The sequence below is a fragment of the Bubalus kerabau genome, chromosome 3, assembly GCF_029407905.1.
Source record: "Bubalus kerabau isolate K-KA32 ecotype Philippines breed swamp buffalo chromosome 3, PCC_UOA_SB_1v2, whole genome shotgun sequence".
Classification (NCBI taxonomy): domain Eukaryota; kingdom Metazoa; phylum Chordata; class Mammalia; order Artiodactyla; family Bovidae; genus Bubalus; species Bubalus kerabau.
The window spans coordinates 182,761,812-182,781,332 of NC_073626.1; the positions used below are offsets into that span (position 1 = coordinate 182,761,812).

The window sequence follows — 19,521 nt, forward strand, 5'->3', positions numbered from 1 at the left end:
GAACCATTTGGTGCCAAGATTATCCCAAAATGCATCTTATGGGTGAGGGGCCTGGTGCCATTCTGAGTTTTAAGACATTCCTTTCTTTTATTAACAGATTGCTAGTGACTATATAACATCCAGCTGAAGACTAGCAGGGGTTACTCTTTCTGCCCCCTTCTGATGCCTATGTCAGAAGCTTTCTCTATCTCCTTTATACTTTAATAAAACTTTATTACACAAAAGCTCTGAGCGATCAAGCCTCGTCTCTGGCCCCGGATTAAATTCTTCTCCTCCGGGGGCCAAAAATCCCGGCGTCTTTGCGTGATTCAGCAACAACCTTTCAGTACCCTGGCCTTCCCCTCAGGGATACAAATCAAAAGTTAGTCAATCACCCAATGCATATTTATGGAGTAGCTGTTTCACTCCAGGCTTTCTGCTAGATGCTGGTGATACCGTGATGACTGAAACAGACATGGGTCTTGTCCACATGGGAAATACCATTTCTCAGATGGCTGCCCAGAAGGACGGTACCTGGTTTTTATTGAACCATGGCCAGCTAATGAATGGAGAGGCTCACCATAAAGCTAAAAAGCAAAAACCAACTGAGAAAAATATTTGTGATCTATATGGAAAATATAAGGCTCATACTTAATATATCATTACAGTCCAAATATATCATGACTGGTATGCTATCATCAAAAATAATGAAAAATATTTAGATGTGTGAAGAGATGTTCAGGATAGGTGTTAAAAATCAAAAGGCATATTTCAAACAGTGTATTGAGTGTGAACATATTTAGTGAAAATTAAAATTGTATATATTTTAGAAGACTAGAAGAATAAACATCAAAATATTGACAGTGAATTCTCTAGTGGTAAGATTATAATTGATATTTATTTTCTTATCTACATTTTCAAAATCTCTGTTATAAACTTGCATTATATTTTTAAATAAGAGAGAGAAACAAAACTTTTTAGTGTTTTAAAAGCTACCACAGGGCTTTCCTGGTCTGGGAAGCTCCATGTGCCAAGCAGTGTGGTGCAAAAACAAAAAAGATATGCACCCCATCTCTGCCAAACTAGCCTCTCCTTAGTCTCTGTGCTCCTGGTTCCAGGATCCTGTTTATTTCGCTCTCGTAACATCACTCAGCAATGTTACCTTGCGCCCTCACTTCACAATCATTTGAGACATAAGCCTAACCAGTGGCTTTTAAATTTCAGATACTGAATTGCACAGTTTTGGAATTATCATCTGGTTCTTTTTTTTTTTTTTTTTTAGAGTTTTTAAGCCATTTTTAGAGTTTTTATTTCTCTATCAAGATTTTCCTGTCTTTCATTAGGAGCCTACTTTCCTTTATAGTAAAGAACTAGCTGTAACAGCTACTTTAAAATCATTATCTGGTCATCTCAGTGTCAGTCTCTTTTGATCATCCTTTCACTTGAAAAAAGAATCACGCTTTCCTTTTCTTTGTATGTCAGGTAGCTTTGGATTCCATTTTGAGTACTACTTCGTGAAGACTCTGGACTGTGTCATATAACCCCTACAGAGTGCTGCTTTTTGCATTTGTTGTTCTCAGGCAGTTAACTTGGTTGACTCAAAATAACAAACACTGTCCTTGGGCAAGCAGTTCAAATGTTGGTTTGCTTCTTTTGTTCTTCGCTGAAGTTTTGTCCTACGAATGTATGATTTAGAGGTTGGCCAGAGATTGGTACAGAGCTTACAAAGAACTCTTCTCTCTGCCTCTCACCTTGCCAGGGTTTCCCCCTCACTTTTCAGTAGCTCTGTCCTCTGGGGTTTCAGGTCAGAAATGCTGCACGTTTTCTATTGAAACATTAGATGTGAGACATAGAACATTTGGAAATGTCCCCCTTTCCAAACTGTGCATAGAGTACCCTCAAATGGTGCTGACTGCAGTCTGCAACAAGGGATTTAAAAATGAGAAACTCATCCCGGGCCATTCCCTTCTCGCAGAAACAGACACGACCGAGTGACTAACACTTTCACTTTACTTTCATGCTTTCGTGAGCACTCTGACCCTCTGCTGGCTGCACCCTTTTTGAGGGGCCAAGGAGTCTTTGGAGCCAAGGGATCATGGTTGCACAGAGCCCGTGACATCTCCCCTTTCCAAACTATGCATACAGTACCCAGAACTCAGAATTCTGTGGACAAATGGTCCCAGCTCACTTCCAAGACCACATGGACCACTTTTGCAGATGTGGAAGACAAAATAAAGGCTCTTCAAACATGCCCATTTAAAATAAATTTTATGGGGAGGGAGGTGGGAGGGGGGTTCAGGATGCGGAACACATGTACACCCATAGCTGATTCATGTCAATGTGTGGCGAAAACCACTACAACATTGTAAAGTAATTAGCCTCCAATTAAAATAAATTAATTAATTAAAAATAAATAATAAAATAAATTTTAATTTATGAAATTAAAAGTGGATAAGAAAGACATGGTCCAAACGTAAAGAAACAGATCTAAATTAGAACAGGGGAGCAATACACAGAGCGGGTGGAGATTAGGAATGTGGTGAAGATGGCTCATGTCCCCTTTGAGAGCAGTATTGTAGTTAACCGTGTTGTGGACATGGATGCCAATCAGAGTCTGCATTAAACCCCAGCTCCACCACTTAACCTCTCTGTAGTTCAATTTCCTCGTCCATAAGATGGGGATTCTATTGTACTTTCCTCCTTGGGTAGCTAGCTGTGAGGATTAAATTAATCATTATGCGTAAAGCACTTTGTAATTTGCCCAGCATATGGTAATTGCTCAACAAAAAGATTCAGTTCAGTTCAGTCGCTCAGTCGTGTCTGAGTCTTTGCGACCCCATGAATTGCTGCACGCCAGGCCTCCCTGTCCAACATCAACTCCCGGAGTTTACCCAAACTCATGTCCATCGAGTCAGTGATGCCATCCAGCCATCTCATCCTCTGTCGTCCCCTTCTCCTCCTGCCCCCAATCCCTCCCAGCCTCAGGGTCATTTCCAATGAGTCAGCTCTTCGCATGAGGTGGCCAAAGTATTGGAGTTTCAGCTTCAGCCTCAGTCCTTCCAATGAACACCCAGGACTGATCTCCTTTAGGATGGACTGGTTGGATCTCCTTGCAGTCCAAGGGACTCTCAAGAGTCTTCTCCAACACCACAGTTCAAAAGCATCAATTCTTTGGCGCTCAGCTTTCTTTATAGTCCAACTCTCACATCCATACGTGAGCACTGGAAAAACCATAGCCTTGACTAGATGGACCTTTGTTGGCAAAGTAATGTCTCTGCTTTTTAATATGCTATCTAGGTTGGTCATAACTTTCCTTCCAAGGAGTAAGCATCTTTTAATTAGCAATTTATATTACTCCCAAGGAGAAAATTGAGGGGGAATGGTATGGGAAAGACATGATCCAAAAATAAAATACGTCGTGATTTTAAACAATTGGTGATGTGTATGAAAGAATTCAGTTGAAATTAACCCTGGGGACATTCTTCTTGAGTGGCATTGAATTAGCAGAAAAGAAAATGCCATCCTAGCACATTACTTGGCTCTATTTACATAATGATAAATATGTAAACTCTGTGTATTAGAGATCAAAAAATAACTGTGGAAAGCTGATGGAAAAGAAAAAATGTTTATGAAGCTCAAATATGTACAGCATATCAAAATGACAACAGGAAGAGGCTGGAGGTTGTATAACCCACAAGGAGAAGTCAGTAGAAACATATAAATCAGTGCATTGAGAAGTAACCACACAAATCTTCTTTAGAAGTGTAGGGTGACCACTGCTGCTGCTGCTGCTAAGTCACTTCAGTCGTGTCCAACTCTGTGCGACCCGATAGACAGCAGCCCACCAGGCTCCCCCATCCCTGGGATTCTCCAGGCAAGAACACTGGAGTGGGTTGCCGTTTCCTTCTCCAATGTGTGACAGTGAAAAGTGAAAGTGAAGTCGTTCAGTCGTGTCTGACTCTTAGCGACCCCATGGACTGCAGCCCACCAGGCTCCTCCATACTTGGGATTTTCCAGGCAAGAGTACTGGAGTGGGGTGCCATTGCCTTCTCCAAGGTGAGGAACTAAAAACAGAACCATTTAAAGTAGCAGATTCCAGATTGCTTTCTGAAGATGAGAAGGCAATTAACAGCGCTTAGTTTACTTGGTGTTTCTCCAGTAACCGTCTCTGGTCCTGAAGGCAGCTTCGGGGACAGGCTATGTGAGCTCAAATCTCAGCTCACTTATCTTGGCCCAATCACTTAACCTTTCTAGAATTCAGTTTTTTCTTTTCTTCTTCTTTTAAAATTTGTACTGCAGTAGTTGCTTTACAATGCTGTGTTACTGTCTGCTGTATAGCGAAGTGGATCAGCTATACGTATACAAATATATCCCCTCTTTTTTGAACTTCCTTCCCATGTAGGTCACCACAGTGCACTGAGTGGAGCTCCCTGTGCTATCCAGTAGGTTCCCATATCTGCTTTATACATAGTAGTGTATATATGTCAATCCCAGTCTCCCAACAGAATTCAGTATTTTCATCTGCCAAGTGGTGACAACAAACGTGCCTACCTACGCTGGTGATTTTAAGTCTCTCCATTCTCAAAGGATTGGTTAGAGCTGATTTGAGGCAATTCAGCTTCCAGCAGAGCTTTTCCCTGTTTAACTCTGAATCCGAAATTGAAGTGAATATGTTAACAGAACAGATTACACAACACACAGCTCGCTGGCCCGAGAGCTCAGATCTCCCTGGCAGCTGGCAGCTGGGATCGGGCCCCCTGGGCAGAGGGACTGGCGGCTCAGCGAGACTTGCTCCTCCTGACTTTGACCACATGAGCTGGCTTTCCCAGCTCTGACTCCTGTGATGTCTTTAGTTGCTTCCCACTTGCTTTGGTACCAATTTCACAGGATATTAAGCTTGCTTAATAAAGTTGTCTTATCCATCTGGTGCTTAGCACATAACGATATTTCTAAATCTTTTGTATTCTCAGGAAATAAGAATAATACTTTGAGTACCAGATGCTGCACTAGCAAATCATTTTTATACATGCATACGTATACAATTACACATCATATGCACGTACATGTGAGTGCATGCATGCTCAGTCGCTCAAGTCCTGTCCAACTCTTTGTGACCCTATGAACTGTAGCCCACCAGGCTCCTCTGTCCACAGAATTCTCTAGGCAAGAATACTGGAAAGCATTGCCATGCCCTCCTCCAGGGGATCTTCTCAACACAGGGATAAAATCAGGGCTCCTTTGTCTCCTGCACCGCAGGTGGATTTTTTACCGCTGAGCCCTATGTACTTACATATATATACAGAAATATATTGTATTTATGTTGACCAACTGATCTCTGCAATTGCGCTTTAGTAGATACAAACCAAAGGACGATCAAGGATTTAATTGATTCATTAGAGACTATACAGCTAGTAAATGGTTTTGTTATCAACCAGGGTTCTTGGCCTCCTTAATCAACAGAAATTGATCAGAGGCCAGACAAGAAGTTCAGACAAGGTTTTGTTGGGGCCCCTGCTACAGCAGGGGGAAGGGGGACAAACAAGAGTTTCCCTTGCTGGGTCGCTCCTTAAGGGGAGTGGCGAGCTTGTTCCTTATATGAGAGTGAGGGCACGGGTATGTCCAGGGGTGGGCCAGACGGGTGGCTTAGGTGTTTCACCCACCGCTTAGCGCCCAGCGCTGTACACCGCTGTGTACAGGAGGCATGCACAGTACCTTGTTTTTGCTCTAGGTTTTTCAAAAGTGGAAGTTGGGATTTTTGGTCTCTTCATGTCTTTTGTCCAGAATTGGCCCCAACTCAATTGGCACATGTACCAACTCAGCTATTTTTAGTCCCACACCATTTCTTTGTATTCTATTGCTCAAGGAGAGGTGTGTTCGGGTGCAAGCTTTGCAGCACGGCACCAAAGGGTCCCAGGCTCCAGCCTGTCTCAACTGAACTAAGATTCAAAGCCCAGGCTGCCAACTCTAAGACTCTTTTGACTGTAAACCATGATGTCTATATAATACCTTTCATGTTCTTCAAGATATCCCCTGAAAATCTGGCACATAAATTATTCAATTCAAATAGCTAGCTGGCCCTGGCCAACACAGCAGGCACTGGCCACGTGTGACCAGGGAACACCTGAAATGTGGCAAAGTAGAAAATATACACCAATTTCTAAGACTTCCCTGGTGGCTCAGATGGTAAAGAATCTGCCTGCAATGCAAGAGACCTGGATTTGATCCCTGTGTCAGGAAGATACCCCGGAGAAGGGAATGGCAACCCACTCCAGTATTCTTTCCTGTAGAATTCCAAGCAGAGAGGAGCCTGGTGGGTGACAGTCCATGGGATCGCAAAGAGTTGGACACACCTGAGCAACTAACGCTTTTCTAAGACTTAGTACAATGAGAAGAATATGAAATAGTTCATTAATAATTTTTATATTGACTACAGATGAAATGATCATATTCCATACATATTGGCTTAAATAAAACATGTTATTAAAATTAATCTCACTTGTTTCTTTTTGGGTTTTTTTTCAATGTGGCTATTAGGAATGTTTAAATTCTGTATATGGCTCATGCTATAGAATTTTATCTATTGGACAGAGCCAAGCTAGACCATTGAATTAACAGAGACATCTGTGAGTCAACAGAAAAAAACACTGGTGGAGAAGTCAGGAGACCTGAGTTCAAGCCCTAGCTTTGACATCATCTAGTTGTGTGGCCTTAGGCAAACCTCTCACCCTCTCTGAGCCTCAGTTTCCCCTCTCTAAAATAAGATCAGATTATTTCAATGCGTCCTTCCACCCTGACAGTCCAAGTTCATACCAGCAACTCTCTCAGCTCTCAGCACTTACTAACATCTTTTCTCAGCCCAAAGTTCTATCTGCTCTACCTTGATCATAAACTCCTTGAGGATAGAACTTCTCTGTCCCCCAGCTCCAGTCTCACTGCATTGCAGTAAGCATACAGTAGGCACTTGATCATAACCTGTTGGTTTGAAACTTGTTTAAAGTCTATTATTAACAACCCCTGCCTGCTTCTTTTTCCTTCATCTCTCCACTGCCCCCGCCAAACCCAGGATCTCCACAAAGATTCATATATTATAATTCCAAGGAATGTGAAATAAGAGTGCAGTTTAGCAAAATTTAAGCAACTTGTCACTCAACATGCAACGGTGAAGTGTAAAGTTGAAGGGTGGTGTCATCTTCTAGCTCAGGACTTGGGATCCTACTGGGATCACCAGAGGTCACAGAATACAAACAGTGGACGATTTTTTGCTCTATTTTCACCCATGTTGAATAGGCCTCCCAAGTCACACTGTCTGTTTTGAAACAAATTGTATTAAATTAAAACCTGAGAACAGGTGCAGGGCCTTGACCATCTTGATATTTGCTACCCTCAGGCATTCAGTAAATGGGAAAATGTAAAAAAAAAAAAAAAAAAAAATATATATATATATATATATATATATATATATATATATATTTGCTGGCAGCAGAGAGCTAAATAGAAGCCCCCAAACAAGCATCAACTTCAGGAACCTGGGCTGAGTGAAGCCGTCATGTAGGGCTAATGTAAACTGAACCGTGATCAGATGCCAGGGCCCCATGCTAGGATATGTGGCATCTAATCTCCTTAACAATGACGTAGGTTACTATAATAATGCCCTGTTCAGTTTACCTTGGAAATTGGTTCATTTCAAAAATGTATTTTAAGCTTGTACTGTGAGTCAGACACTGCTCTAGGCATTGGGGTCTACTGTAGTCTAATGAAAGTCTAAACAATCATTTTAATCCCAGTCCAAGATACATATCCAAAACAATAGAAAACAAGGGCTGAAACAAACTTGTACACTTTATGGCATCAGTATTCACAACCACCAAATGAAGAAGCAAACTAAAGTCTAGATAAGCAAAATGTGTTACGTACATTCAACAGAATGCTATTTAGCCTTTGAAAAGAATGAAATTCTAACACACGCTGCAACATAAATTAATCTTGAAAGCCACACCCAAAAGGACAAATGTTCTACAATTCCACTTAAATGAGGAATGTAGAAATAGGCAAATTCATAGAAACAAAAAGTGGGATAGACGGTTAAGACGAACCATCTTAACCATGGAAGTTCAATGGTTAAGATTCCACACTTCCTCTGTAGGGGGGCCTGGGTTCAATCCCTGGCTGGGGAACTAAGATTCCCCGAGCCTTACAGAACAGTTTAAAAAAAAAAAAAAAGTGGGACAGAGGTTACCCAGAGCCGAGAGGAGGAGGAATGGGGGAGTTATTATTTAATGGGTGTAGAGTTTCTGTTTGGGATGATGAAAAGTTCTAGAAATAGATAGCGGTGACGGTTCTACAACACTGTGAATGTACAATGCCACTGCACTGTGCACTCACAAGTGGTTAAAATGGTAAACTGTATGCTATATACATTTTTACCACAATAAAAAACCAACTGAAAAAAGCTCACAGTTTCACATAGCAGCACGCGAATGGGCTGAGGTGCCAGAGATTAAGGACGAGGATGGAGCTATTTTAGGTGGCATTATCAAGGCAGGTCTCTTTGAGAGGGTGACATTTGAACTGAGACTTGATACGTGAGAGAGGCGCAGCCAAGCAGAGAATGTCCCGGTGGGGAGGATGCTGTAGGCAGAGACAACGCCACGGAGGGGCTCTCTGGCTGTCAGGGAGCCCAGTGCAGCAGACCTGTTGGAAAATATTCACAGTAGCTAAAAACTGTGACAATTCTGTTGCCCATCAGCCGTAAGATGGATACCCTAGATGTTACACATTCACACAACGAAATGCTATACAGCGATGAGTTAGGGCCACACACAACGACAAGGATAAATCTCACAAACATAAAAGAATGTGCATGCGTGCTAAGAGGCTTCCGTCGTGTCCAACTCTTTGCACCCTTATGGAGTGTAGCCCGCCAGGCTCCTCTGTCCATAGGATTCTCCAGGCAAGATTACTGGAGTGGGTTGCCATGCCCTTGAGCTCGTGTCTCTTTCATCTCCTGCACTGACGGCAGGGTTCTTTACCATTAGTGCCACCCGGGAAGTCCCAGATGAAAGAATACATCCAAGGAATTCCCTGGAGGTCCAGTGGTTAGGACTCAGCACTTTTACTGCCAAGGATGCAGGTTCAATCCCTGGTTGGAGAACTAAGATCCTACCACATGTGAAGTCATTCAGTCGTGTCCAACTCTTTGTGACCCTATGGACCATAGCCTGCCAGGCTCCTCCATCCATGGGATTTTCCAGGAAAGAATACTGGAGTGGGTTGCCATTTCCTTCTCCAGGGGTTATTCCCGACCCAGGGTTCGAACCCAGGTCTCCCGCATTGCAGGGAGACTCTTTACCCTTTGAGCTACCAGGGCATCCCACATGGGTGGAGCTAAAACACACACACACACACACACACACATCCAGTAAGACTGTATTCATATAGAACTAAAAATAAATATAATTACACTTTGAGGATACATACTGTTGGAAGACAAAAAGAATGCACAGTGCCCACTGAGCTGAGAGTACTTTAAGACTGAAAAATGAGACAGACAGCTCCATATACTCAATGTGTCAGTTTATCATATGACAACCTGCTCACAGAGTAGGGCTGGGCAGAAGACAATCTGGAAGCCTTCACAATCGTGCTCTATAGCACGGAGGAAAAATTGGGACAATTTTATAGTTAACCTAGGGTGTGGGGAGTATGTGCTTGGAAACACAGAGTGCTTCCCTAATTCAAGATCTATGAATGGGTAACTAGGCTGGTGAGCACTGGGAATACGTCAGACAATGTCTTATCATTGGGAACGAATGTGGGAGCATGGAGGCCACCTGGACCTAATGATCATGAACAATATCTACTAACTACAGAGCCCTTGACAATGAAGAGATTTACTACACAGTACATCCCTAGGTAGGGTCAGTGGAAGAAAGCAAGAACTAAATGGGCCCAAGATGGCATCAGTCATGCTAACAGCCAGACATATACATATGTAGTAAAACTCTAAAGTAAAGTGAGGGCTTCCCTCGAGGCTCAGTGATAAAGAAGTGAAAGTGAAAGTCACTCAGTCGTGTCCACTCTTTGGGACCCCATGGACTATATAGTTCAGGCCAGAATACTGGAGTGGGTAGCCTTTCCCTTCTCCAGGGGATCTTCCCAACCCAGGGATCGAACCCAGGTCTCCCAATTACAGGCAGATTCTTCACTGTCTGAACCACAAGGGAAGCCCAAGGATACTGGAGTGGGTAGCCTATCTCTTCTCCAGAGGATCTTCCCAACCCAGGAATCGAACTGGGGTCTCCTGCATTGCAGGCAGATTCTTTACCAACTGAGCTATGAGGGAAGCCCGTCCACCTGCCAGTGCAGGAAACAGAGGTTCAGTCCTTGGTCCAGGAAGATCCCACGTGCCGTGGAGCAACTAAACCTGTGTGCTCTAGAGCCCTGGAGCTGCAACTACTTAAAGCCGCGCACCCTAGAGCCTGTGATCCACAAAAGAAGCCACCGCAATGAGAAGCCCACGCACTGCAACTAGAGAAAAGCCCAAGTAGCAAAGAAGATCCAGCAGAGACAAAAATAAAATAAACAGAAACTTAAAAATAAAAATGAAGCAAGGATAGTATACCATAAAAGCCAGGATAGCAGTTATCTGGAGTGCTATGAGGGCAGATGAAGACAGAACTGTGATTGTGGGAGGGGCATGCTGGGACTTGCAGGGCATTTACAGTGTTGGACTTGACCTTGGGGTGGAAGAATACGTAAGGGTCCTCTTCATGATTATCAGTTACATTATACACACGTGCACTTTTTATGTAAGAGTCTGGGGAAAGATATGTAACAAATATACAACCTAGTATTAAGATCTTCTCTAGAAGATCTTCTTGGCCCAGGGATCAAACCTGAGCCTCTCACATCTCCTGCATTGGCAGGTGGGTTCTTTACCACTAGTGCCACCTGGAAAGCACTCAGAATATACAAAGAATTACCAAAAAATCAATAAGAAAAAGAACAAATGTATTAGTCAAGGTCCAGTCAGGAGAGAGAAGCCACATAGTAATTTGAACAGGGAACACTTAATATAAAAATTGTTATCTAATAATATGGGACTATTAGAATAATTAATAACTAAGGTGTAAAGAGAATGTACAAGAATGAAGCAATAACTGATAAAGGCAACAGGTCTTACCTATACGATTGAGCAGCGTGCCCAAGGAAAGAACAAACCTGGAAGCAATTTAGACCTCATAAGAGATGTTGCTCCCCTACATTGTAGAGACCATCTGCTGAGATGCTACAGCCCAGGGCTGACAAGCAGAAAACTCCGCTTCTTGGGTGAGAACAAAATTCACTAGGAAACCATTTATTGGAGAAGAGCTGGGAAGCCACCCAGTGAGTGCCAGCAGAACTCACTTGGAAGATGCCCATGTCAGTTCAGTTCAGTTCAGTCACTCAGTCGTGTCTGACTCTTTGCAACCCCATGAATTGCAGCACGCCAGGCCTCCCTGTCCATCACCAACTCCCAGAGCTCACCCAAACTCATGTCCATCGACTCAGTGATGCCATCCAACCACCTCATCCTCTGTCGTCCCCTTCTCCTCCTGCCCCCAATCCCTCCCAGCATCAGAGTCTTTTCCAATGAGTCAACTCTTCACATGAGGTGACCAAAGTATTGGAGGTTCAGCTTCAGCATCAGTCCTTCCAATGAACACCCAGGACTGATCTCCTTTAGGATGGACTGGTTGGATCTCCTTGCAGTCCAAGGGACTCTCAAGAGTCTTCTCCAACACCACAGTTCAAAAGCATCAATTCTTCAGCGCTCAGCTTTCTTCACAGTCCAACTCTCACATCCATACATGACCACTGGAAAAACCATAGCCTTGACTAGACGGACCTTTGTTGGCAAAGTAATGTCTCTGCTTTTGAATATGCTATCTAGGTTTGTCATAACTTTCCTTCCAAGGAGTAAGCATCTTTTAATTTCATGGCTGCAATCACTATCTGCAGTGATTTTGGAGCCCCCAAAAATAAAGTCTGACACTGTTTCCACTGTTTCCCCATCTATTTCCCATGAAGTGATGGGACCAGGTGCCATGATCTTAGTTTTCTGAATGTTGAGCTTTAAGCCAACTTTTTCATTCTCCTCTTCCACTTTCATCAAGAGGCTTTGTAGTTCCTCTTCACTTTCTGCCATAAGAGTGGTGTCATCTGCATATCTGAGGTTATTGATATTTCTCCCAGCAATCTTGATTCCAGCTTGTGCTTCTTCCAGCCCAGCGTTTCTCATGATGTACTCTGCATAGAAGTTAAATAAGCAGGGTGACAATATACAGCCTTGATGTACTCCTTTTCCTATTTGGAACCAGTCTGTTGTTCCATGTCCAGTTCTAACTGTGCTTCCTGACCTGCATACAGGTTTCTCAAGAGGCAGGTCAGGTGGTCTGGTATTCCTATCTGTTTCAGAATTTTCCACAGTTGATTGTGATCCACACAGTCAAAGGCTTTGGCATAGTCAATAAAGCAGAAATAGATGTTTTCCTGGAACTCTCTTGCTTTTTCCATGATCCAGCAGATGTTGGCAATTTGATCTCTGGTTCCTCTGCCTTTTCTAAAACCAGCTTGAACATCTGGAAGTTCACAGTTCACGTATTGCTGAAGCCTGGCTTGGAGAATTTTGAGCATTACTTTACTAGCATATGAGATGAGTGCAATTGTGCGGTAGTTTGAACATTCTTTGGCATTGCCTTTCTTTGGGATTGGAATGAAAACTGACCTTTTCCAGTCCTGTGACCACTGCTGAGTTTTCCAAAGTTGCTGGCATATTGAGTGCAGCACTTTCACAGCATCATCTTTCAGGATTTGAAAGAGCTCAACTGGAATTCCATCACCTCCACTAGCTTTGTTTGTAGTGATGCTTTCTAAGGCCCACTTGACTTCACATTCCAGGATGTCTGGCTCTAGGTGAGTGATCACACCATCGTGATTATCTTGGTCGTGAAGATCTTTTCTGTACAGGTCTTCTGTGTATTCTTGCCACCTCTTCTTATGTGGTGCCCCTGAAACTCACTGGGAACCTGCCCTTTCCCTGGAGGTAAAGTGGTTGGGACTCCGAGCTTCCACTAGGGGGCGGTGCGGGGGCTTCGATCCGCGGTGTGAAACTAGGGTCCCACATGCCCGCGGCAAGCCGAAAAAAAAAAAATTAGCACACTGTATATCAACCATTCTTCAATGAAATAAATTGAAAAAAATAAACTCATTGGCATGAGCACCACTGGTTGTCCCACATACCACTGGTCACTACACATTGCTGGCCATTATGCATGACAGTAGCAACAAAAGAACACAGAAATCTGATGAGAAGCCCCCTTTCCTCCTGTCGTGTTCCCTGGGCATGCTCCACAGACAAGCCTGAGCATCACGCCAGCTGGCCGAGGGGAAATAGTTACAGGGTCCAGATTATCACAGAGCAGGGCAATGAAGGGTGATTTTCATGTGGAGACACAATACATTGTTAACTGACAGCACAAACAATAACCCATGCCATCCTTAGAAAGATAGAAAAGAAGCTGGTGAAGTACCTGTCTCCATGGAGAAGTTTGACCCACAGCAAGTTAAAGATTTGTGCTTTCCATGGGCAGTCCCCAGGGAACTGCCAGGAATGGGATACCTACAAAGAAATCTGCCCAAGAGAGTTTCCTGCCAGAGGTCAGATGACATCAGCAGAAAGAGGCTGGGCTTCAGACCATCAAACACAGAACTGTTTTGATCAAACACAGAGGCATTGTCCATTCCATGGAACTGCAAGTGGGATCCCCAAAGAAAGGACCTCAAAAAAATCCACAAAATCACTACAGGACAATCATCCTTCAACTTCCACAACTTCAGTAGTAACAATGCCAGATTACGAGTGAAGCCACCAAAAAGGCTCTTCCCCTCCCCCTCCCCCTGCCCCAGCCCTGTGTGTGCTGTGCTTAGTCACTCAGTCGTGTCCAACTCTGTGTGACCCCATGGACTGTAGCCCACCAGGCTCCTCTGTCCATGGGGATTCTCCAGGAAAGAATACTGGAGTGGGTTGCCATGCCCTCCTCCAGGGGATCTTCCCAACCTGGGGATCAAATCCAGATCTCCTGCATTGCTGGCAGATTATTCACTGTCTGAGCCACCAGGGAAGCCCTAAAGGGACCCAAAACCCCAACCAGAGAGTGGGGAGGGAGGGGAAGGTTAAAAACAAAAGATGCCAACCACACGACCTTCCTACTCTGTAGGCTTCTGAGCCTGGGAAAAGGGAAGCATGAAATTGGATGAGACTCTTAAGTTTTTACAGAAGATTGGATCAGGATTTTTTAATTACACTGTCTGCCAAACCTGTCAGGTTTTTTTGGTGGGTTTTTTTTTTTTTTTGGAAAATTTTAAACTTTTATATGCAAAGAGCTAGTATTGTTTCTGCATAACACAGATTCCTGGATGACCCATTCAAGGAAGTCCACTTAGTTCAACTTAGTTCACCATGAGGCCAGCCTGTAAAGATGGCAAATGATGAAGCAAGGTTGCCTGGTCCTCTCCTGCATCTCCAAGTGATGCTCCTTCAATTTTCCAAGGCCAATTTCTATCAATCGCCTTTCACAATTAAATGATGTTTTGTGGGGCTTTTCTCCCCCCGGGATAATTAAAGCCTTCCTCTACACAAATATTGCTTCTGCCACTGTTGCTAAGAAACTCCTTTGTAATATGAATCCCCACTGGAGATCAACCCTTTCCATGTCAAAGAGGTGCTCATTTCACTTGAAAAATTGTTTTTAAACACCTCAAAATTCCTCCTGATTCAACACAGTTTATATTGTTTCTGTGATGCCCAGAGTTTAGAAGCATTTAAACATTTTTTTTCTAGAAGACAAATTTAGTTAAAATACACGCCGCCACAAATGTTAAGTGGCCTAAATCTCTCTCCTCTGGCTAGTAAAGGGTTCCCAGGTTGCACTCGGAGAAGGCAATGGCACCCCACTCCAGTACTTTTGCCTGGAAAATCCCATGGACAGAGGAGCCTGGTAGGCTGCAGTCCATGGGGTCACTACAAGTCAGACACAACTGAGCGACTTCACTTTCACTTTTCACTTTCATGCATTGGAGAAGGAAATGGCAACCCACTCCAGTGTTCTTGCCTGGAGAATCCCAGGGATGGGGGAGCCTGGTGGGCTGCCGTCTATGGGGTCACACAGAGTCGGACACGACTGAATCGACTTAGCAGCAGCAGCAGGTTGTGCTAGTTGTTAAGAAGCCACCTGCCAATGCAGGAGACATGGGTCTGATTCTTGGATTGGAAAGATCCCCTGGAGAAGGATTCTTGCTTGGAGAATCCCATGGACAGAGGAGCCTGGCAAGCTACAGTCCATAGGGTTGCAAAAAGTCGGACACGACTGGAGCAATTTAGCATGCTGGTTAATAAACATTGTAGAAATTCCAACAGGTAAACTAATAGGAGCCCATACCATCTTGTCAGAACACACATAAAAAAGAATCCTGCTGCTGCTGCTGCTAAGTCACTTCAGCTTGTGCAACCCCATAAACGGCAACCCACCAGGCTCCTCCATTCATGGGATTTTCCAGGCAAGAGTACTGGAGTGGGGTGCCATTGCCTTCTCCAAAAAAAAAATAATCCTGATTTACCCTTATTATTGAAAAAAAGAGAGAGAGAAAGAAGAAAACAGGCCCCAAAAGACCTTCAAATGATCTTCCCAACCCAGGGATCAAACTCAAGTCTTTTACATCTCCTGCGTTGGCAAGAGGGTTCTTTACCACCAGCGCCCCCTGGGAAACCCATCTACCCCATACACTCAGAGGACTAGACTCGATATTTGGCAAAACTAATACAATTATGTAAAGTTTAAAAATAAAATTAAATTAAAAAAAAAATTAAAGCATTTATAGTAGGCATAACAACACTAGTAATAAAATGAGTGAACCAAACCTCTCTGTGTGCAACGATGAGATAAACTTCACATACACACATTAACAAAGTAACCAAAGTTACTCAATAATCCCGTTTTCTTCACAGGAAGCCAAAACTTAAAGAAGCAACTCTGTGGCCTGTGCTGCTATTAGGTATTAATAACATATTTTCACTCTAAACTGTCCTTGAGGCCTGTGACGATGTTTACAACTCTAAAAATAGACAATAAAATCTTTCAAAGAGTTTTCAGAGATCCAAACTAAAAATCTAGAGCTATCTACATGGTGACTGATGAACTAAAATTCTAGTATTAAAAAAAAAAAGTTACTTTATGAACCGTGACTTTCCGAGTCACCGGTGTCTCAAGATACCTTTGTGGGGTTTTCTGTTTTGTTTAGTTTTGCTTTGCTTGTTCTGGGCTTGAAGAACAAATATTCATTTCCTGCAGAAATGGAGGCTGGGAAGATCAAGATGCCTGCAGATGAGAATCTGCTTCCTGATCCCTAGAGGTTTGTCTCCTGCTGTGTCCTTGCACAAGGGAAAGAGTGAGGGAGCTCAATGTTGTGGAACACTTCACAAATTTTCATCTCATCCTTGGGCAGGGGCCATGCTAATCTTCTCAGTATTGTTCCAATTTTAGTTCTATGTGTGCTGCTGAAGGAGCACTTGGATCCTAATCACTCAGTGGTTCTCTGATCAAATGGAAAACCACCACATTAATTCCGTTTGGACAAGTTGCCACTGTGACTTCATTTGATCCTGTTGCTTCTTGCTGGAGAGATTGTTCTCTATTCCTGTCTCCATAACTCAGAATCTTCTACCAGCAATATTGCCCTGACTGTAAAACACTAGTTTCTTTAAAATTAAAAAAAAAAAAAAGAGTGCAAGGCTATTGGTTGGTCCAGAATGAGTTTGTCTCCAAACATGTTTTGTTAAATACGTTGATTTCCTGAGCTGACCACTGACCACAGGAATATGACTCTGTCCCTGTTGTTAGTAGTTTTATCCTGCTTTTTCTGTCTCCCAATCCAGGGATGTCCTCAAAACTTTACTAGGTGAACCTTAAGTCAAAACACTCAACTTCTAGGGACTGCATCTATCTCAAAAAAAGTATATGCCATTCTAATTTATTTAAACCTCATTTTACAGTTAATCTTGGCTCAGAATAACAAAAACTAAAATAGAAAATTCAGCCAAACAAGTAATTCACATGAAATCATAAATGAGCAACCATCCACCCATGTACCCACCCACTCAATCAGCCCACAAATATTATTGAGCAAAATGCCCAGGTGCAGCATTAATTGCTTGGAATAGCTCTGTGAGCCAAACAGACAATCCCTGCCCTTAAGAATAGTAGTGAGGATGGAAAGGGGTGGACGGGGGGAGCGGCTGCTTGGCTGGTGCTGGTGTCTCTGACGGGGGTACAGTGAAGCTGCTTCTGCAGATGTAAAAAACACTGCAAAGTGGATTCAGCTCCTGCTGCAGGAAGGAACCGCCATTGCCGGGGTGAAGATCTGTAGCTACAGAGATGCTCACAGGAACAGGAAGCAAAGTGGAAGGAGCAAGTCCCTTCTTCCTCCTCCATCCCTGCAACCTCCAGCAGGCATTGTCTATGCAGAGTCCCTGGTGGCTCAGACAGTAAAGAATCTTCCTGCCATGTGGGAGACTTGGGTTCAATCCCTGGAGGAGGAAATGGCAACCCACTCCACTATTCTTGCCTGGAGAATCCCATGGACAGAGGGCCTGGTGGTCTACAGTCCATGGGGTTGCAAAGAGCTGGATGCGACTGAGTGACTAACACTATGCAGAGTCGACAGGGACCAGCTGGCCAAGCTGAAATGTAGTTTGCAAAGTCCCAGTCCCAGCATCCCAGAGAGTATAGGAAGGTGGGTTGGAGCTAAAATAGCTTGTAACTGGCACAATAATAAACAGATAAATTAGGTTAGAAGATGATAAGGGCCATAGGGGAAAGAGAAGAGCAAGGTAAAGAGGATTAGGAGAGTGTTACATATTACATAGGGCAATCAGGGTGGGCCTCATTAAGAAGAGCGACTTCCCTGGTGGCTCGGATGGTAAAAGTGTCTGCCTACAGTGTGGGAGACCCGGGTTCGATCCCTGAGTCGGGAAGATCCCCTGGAGAAGGAAATGGCAACCCACTCCAGTACTCTTGCCTGGGAAATCCCATGGATGGAGAAACCTGGTAGGCTACAGTCAATGAGGTCATAAAGAGTCGGACACAACTGAATGACTTCACTTTCTTTCTTTCTTTTCTCATTGAGAAGGTGATAGACATACCACTAAGCTAACAGTTGCCCTATCCAAGTGTCCAAGACAGTTACTGCACTGCCAGTAATTGTCCAGGACCAGGAAAACTCACTCCTTTGGGCTTTTCTTACCCAACTTTATATTTAAGAGACAGGACTGCTCTAATTTCTCATATTTCCATTCCCAATCTTGTGTAAACAGATACTTTAAACTGACTTTCAGGGACAAAGTCCTTTCCTAAAACTGAAAAGATACCTGATCTGAGGAATTTACCACAGGTGAAGTCACCTGGCTGGCTTCCCAGCTGGCAGTAGTGGTAAAGAACCACCTGCAATGCAGGAGATAGACTCGGGTTCAATCTCTGGGTCAGGAAGAGCCCCTGGAGGAGAGCATGGTAACCCACTCCAGTATTCTTGCCTGGAGAATCCCATGGACAGAGGAACCTACAGTTCATAGGGCTGCAAAGAGTCAGCCATGATTAAATCAACTTAGCACACAAGGACCTGCAGCAAATGAAATGCTCATATCTTGCTGGCAGGAATATAAAATGGTGCAACCTCTTTAGAAAACTGTTTAGCAGATTTTTCTAAAGCTAAATATACAGCTACCTTCTCATTCAGCAATGCCAATCCTATGTATATGCCCAAGAGAAATGGTTGCACAAAAAGACATGTGGAAGATGTTCTTGATAGCTTGCCTTGTAATAGCCAATGACTATTGCAGTAGATGACATTCAGAGTCACCAGCTGAATGGATACATGAACTGCAGCAGAGGCATACAGTGGGTTGCTACACAACAGCAACAACGAAACAGACATCGGTACACTTGTAACCAAGTGGGACCCTGTGGGACCTTCCCGGGACAGACCTCCCTACGCCCTCCACCTGCCTCTTGTTTGTAGAAAAACTTTAGCCTCTTAGGCCTTCCCCAAGTTCCAAAGAATTAATTTAATCAGAGAAATAAGAAAATGCAGAAGTGAAGGAAACAGTCAAGCAAGACAAAATAATAATAGCTTAGCCAGTAAACGGAGTCAAAGACCTTTCGTTCCTCCTCAAGGGCTATAGATAATATTCTGAGCCATATCTTTTGAGCTGTTTTGCAGATACTGAAACCCCCACCAGATGGAAGAAGTACATAGACCCCAAAACAGTTGGCACCAGAAGGTTGATGATGTTGACTCCCAATTACCTCACTACCAACCAATCAGAAGAATGTTCACGAGTTAATCACACACCTTACAATCTTCCTCCCTTATCCTATCTTTAAACACCTTCCTCTGAAAGTCATTGAGGAGTTGGAGCCTTTTGAGCACTCGCCGCCTGGACTCCTTGCT

General features: G+C 43.6%; 1 non-coding gene across 1 annotated transcript; it reads right to left on the reverse strand.

Annotated features, from left to right (window-relative positions):
* Positions 1-16,476: 16,476 nt before the first annotated feature.
* Positions 16,477-16,585, reverse strand: LOC129648022 (U6 spliceosomal RNA). Its single transcript, XR_008712628.1, has one exon. It is a non-coding gene; the product is annotated as a U6 spliceosomal RNA (small nuclear RNA).
* Positions 16,586-19,521: the final 2,936 nt, after the last annotated feature.